General features: G+C 41.1%; 1 non-coding gene across 1 annotated transcript; it reads left to right on the top strand.

Annotated features, from left to right (window-relative positions):
- The first annotated feature begins 437 nt into the window (after positions 1-437).
- LOC141722421 (small nucleolar RNA R71) lies at positions 438-544 on the top strand. The gene has a single exon (XR_012575441.1). It is a non-coding gene; the product is annotated as a small nucleolar RNA R71 (small nucleolar RNA).
- Positions 545-4,703: the final 4,159 nt, after the last annotated feature.

Here is a 4,703-nt window from a genome sequence, read left to right as displayed (position 1 = left end):
TGAAATTTGGATGATTTCTGTTGTTAGGATGATAAGTAGCTGGCACAGGCTGCTGTTGTCGATGATAATTGTTCACATACTGAACAGATTCGTTAACAAGAGAACACTGATCCGTAGCATGAGAACCTGCACAAGGCTCACAGACCATAGCTATTTGATTGACTCCATAGGTAGCTAGAGAATCGACCTTCATAGACAGCGCTTGGAGCTGCGCTGCAATAGCGGTGGCTGCATCGACTTCCAGAATACCTGCTACCTTCCCAGGAATCATCCTTTGAGTTGGGTTTTAATGCTCATTTGCAACCATAGTCTCAATAAGATTATAAGCCTCAGTATAGCTTTTGGCCCACAAGGCGCCGCCAGCTGCTACATCGAGCATGATTCGAGATTGGGCCCCTAAACCATTATAGAAACCAGTGATCACCATCCAATCGGGAATTCCATGATGTGGACACTTTCTCAACATTTCCTTGTAGCGCTCCCAAGCTTTGCACATAGATTCTGTAGGTTGCTGCGTAAATTGAGTAAGAGCACTCCTCATAGCAGCAGTCTTTGCCATTAGATAAAACTTCACCAGAAACTTTTGTGCAAGATCTTGCCAAGTAGAGATGGACCCAGCTGGTTCAGAATGTAACCAGTCCTTAGCTTTATCCCTCAGTGAGAATGGGAAAAGCCTCAGCTTGATAACCTCATCAGTCACACCATTATATTTGAAAGTACTGCAGATCTCGACAAAATTCCTTATGTGCATGTTGGGGTCTTCATTCGCAGCTCCTCCGAAAGAAACAGAGTTCTGCACCATCTGAATAGTGCCCGGCTTGATTTCAAAGGTGTTAGCTTGGATAGCCGGATGAAGAATGCTTGACTGAATGTCATCAATTTTAAGCCAAGAAAAGTCCATAAGAGTTGGATCTGCCGGAACAATACGATCACCCATGATTAATGGCTCCTTCTGCTCACTTCCTGAATCCAAATCTTCAAAATCTATCTTCTCCGGAATATCAAGAACTTCGTCTGTCTCCTCAGCTGTATCTAAAGTCCTCTTGCGAGTACGAGAATAAGTTTGCATAAACGCTCGCTAAAGTACCTGAAACACAACCGAAAACAATAAGTAACACGTCTTAATCACTGAGTCCTAACGACCAATGATGGTAAGTACATAAACTAAACAAATATGCCGAGTCCCCGGCAGCGGCGCCAAAAACTTGTTAGGGCGAAAACACGCGCTAATATTCACGCAAGTATACGCGTTCGCAAGTAATATAGAATACTTTCTAGTTCGTTCCCACAGAGACTCAGACTAATTATGTTCAATTAAACTCACTCACCAATGTATGATTACTTCTCAATGTTAAGACAATAACACTTAGATTTAAGTAACTAATTATTAACTACAATTAACTACTAAAATTAATCACTTAATTAATACTTCGAATTAACAATATTAAAACACTCATGACATCACAACTTTATTACTACTTCCTTCAATAGTCATTGTTATTACCCTTAGCATGCAACAGTGATGATATTAATCGAATAACACGAAACTGATAAAAGCCAACTTTCATTGTACTAATACCATTCTACCAAACATCCACAATTAAGATAGAAGTTGAATAGGCATCAATTATATTGAGTCCCTATATGTCTACAGAAAGTGACAACATAATGATTTAAGAACAAGTTATTCCTTTTGATTACACAGGGCGAATAAAATGGTTAGAGTTACCCACTAATCATGCAGACTCGTACATGAACCTATGCTAGCATGGCAAGTTCTAAATCTCGAGATCCACCGTCGCTTCACAAGAGATTAACACCCTATCTTAAATGTTCGCGACGCACATAAGACGAATACGCACAACCAATACTAGATATCATACAATCATCACACACTAAGGTATTAAACAACTAACTAAAGAATTCCATAGTAAATCCGTTACGACCCCGTGATCACGATTAGCCCATGCTAGCACTTATCGTCATCATGGGTTCATATGAAAACATGATAAATAAACATAAAAGAATAATAACTAAACTAATTATATTAAACCAGAGTACGTCACAAGAGTAAATAGGTTCAAAGCAAAGAAAACTAGCATCCAACGTTACAACAAAATAAAGAATCACAAGAAAATATGCTTCCTCTTCGTAGCGGTGTGCTAAAACGGTCTTCTTCCTTATCTCCTTCGCTCCTTGATTAATACAACGATCCAACACACGTGAAACGTCTCTGAAATCTACTTATATAGGAGTCCCATAAAACTCAGATTACTCAGAAGTTCGAAGCCAAACAGAAATAGGAGTCTAAAATAATAAATCTGATTTTCCGTCCCTGCGCGGCCGCTCAGCATAACTGAGCGGGCGCTCAGCTTCCTGCGCGACCGCTCAGCATAGCTGAGCGGACGCTCAGACCCCTACTGGAAAATGGTCTGTTTTTGCTCCATTTTTTCGCTGTAATCTGCTCCTCTCTTCCCTCTTGCAATGCTAGACACATTCCAAGGCTTATTTTTTTTGATGAATTCTCCCCCGAAATGCCACTAATACCCTGAAATGCACGAAAACTAGAAAAACGCATCAAATACACAAAATACTTGATTTCAAGACACCAATTTAAGCTATTATAAGACGTTCTAAGTGGTATAAAATGACACTTATCATATTTGCAGACCCTCATGTTGTCTTGGCTACTGACACTCGGTTGATATCCACATTGGTAGAGCATTGATGACCAGAGACCAACATTTTCTTCACGAGACAGGGGGAGATGACTGTTACATTGGAGGATGTAGCGCTTATTCTAGGGTTGTCAGTTCAGGGTGATGCACTGACTTATGGGGTGATAGAGAACAAGGTTGCGTATTTTGTTAAAAACTGGTTTGAGCCTTTGAACGAGGAGGATGTGAAGTTGGATTTGTATCAGAATCACATCAAGCTAGGGTGGTTGTTTGATAAATATGGTGCATGGAAGCCTGAGAAGAATAATATGTTGGCCACGGTTGTACATACTATGGCGTATTTACTATTCTTAATAGGTTGTATCCTCTTCCCTACTAATAACCGGTCTTTTGTTCATGTTCGGTATATGCCCCCACTGATTAATATGCGGGAGATTCCTTATTATGTTTGGGGTGCAGCTGTGTTAGCTCATCTATACAGGGGTTTGGAGAATACTGCAATGAAGAACAGTAAGGGCATTTCTTATTGTGCATGGGTGTTACAGGTTTGGTCTTATGAGAGATTTTCTCATATTGGCGTGCCTTTACAATCTCCCGGTCAGGAGGATTATCCGTTTGCAGAGGGATGGGCCTATTCTACTCATCGGGGGGTTTCAAAAAAGCGTAGGAAGACAGGTCCTCACCACAGCTTACCGTTCTATAGAGGTTAGTTTGATGGTATTGCTGGTGATGAGGTGGTTTGGAGGCCATATGCTAAATTCGACGATATTATGGACAGTAAGATGATACAAACACATTTAGCTGGGTGTGGTCGAGTTCCCCTTGTATGTTATATTGTGGTCGAGTGGCAGCATCAGGACAGGGTGAGCAGACAGTTTGATGCTAGTCCCCAGGTTCCACAAGTGCCAGTGAACATGCTTGGCTATAGGGAGCCTAAGGAGGCCACGTTTGCAGGAGAGGATTGGCTTGTACGGTGGTTCGTTGATATTGGCAAATGGGTCAGGTTCTGTTTAAATTTAGATGGACATGTTGATGACTCGGTTGACATTGCTTTTGAGACTAATTACATGGCGTGGTATGCAGATGTATCTCGTATGCGAATAGGGAAGCCAGATCCACAACCTCAGCAAGAGTACAAGATGAGAGAGTTGTATGATAGCCTCGAGGGATATGAAGTTGTAAGTGTTTCATAAATATGCATATTTCACATTATACCACACACTAACAAATTTGTATTCACACATATTTTATCTTGCACACATAATAACCTTGTGGAATTAATGAAAAACTATATGTTTTTATTTATAGATGGTTGTCGGGCTTAATATGTTAAAGCAGCTGGATGCTAGGGTTCATCCTTAGTTTGTGGAGGAGTTTGGGAGGATTTTTGGTACCTTCCTTACACCCTTCTCCAGGTTGATGAAGAAGATCAAATGACCTGCCTATAGACCTCCCACATTTGAGAACATAAAAGAAGATTTCATTGCACCTTCGGCTGAAGATATTGACATTCCAGCCCTTCCTTCCGAGGATGTCGTTGACATGACACAACCATCCCAGCATGTGTCTTAGCCCCCCAGATTATTGGCTCATATAGTAGACCCGCGAAGCTTGCATCCCGCAGGATGAAAGAAGAAAAGTGGAGTATCAAGAAGAGCTTGAGCATGACAACGAAGAATGAGATATATTCACATTAGCGATGGTGCTTTGGGATGGAGCCGAGGATCTCGAGTGGTCTTAGTGTTCAGGACTATCGTGTCCATGCATCAGCGATGCAGAGCCTTGCTCCGGGAACATGGGTTGATGACATGATCATATTTACTTATATGGTATTGTTCTTCACTCGTTGATAATACATTTTACTTGTTGCATGCATTTTATTTGTTGCTAATACATTTTACTTGTTTTTAGGGGTTGGTAAGGAGTCGGGAGGAGGAGATTAACACTGGAGGTATATGGGAGAGGAAACCCGTTTATTACTTTGTGGATCCCTACTTCATGGTACTTGTGAAAGGACATATGAAG

The sequence above is a fragment of the Apium graveolens genome, chromosome 4, assembly GCF_009905375.1.
Source record: "Apium graveolens cultivar Ventura chromosome 4, ASM990537v1, whole genome shotgun sequence".
Lineage (NCBI taxonomy): Eukaryota > Viridiplantae > Streptophyta > Magnoliopsida > Apiales > Apiaceae > Apium > Apium graveolens.
The sequence above is the reverse complement of the archived record's forward strand: the minus strand, read 5'-3'. Positions and strand labels throughout refer to the sequence as shown.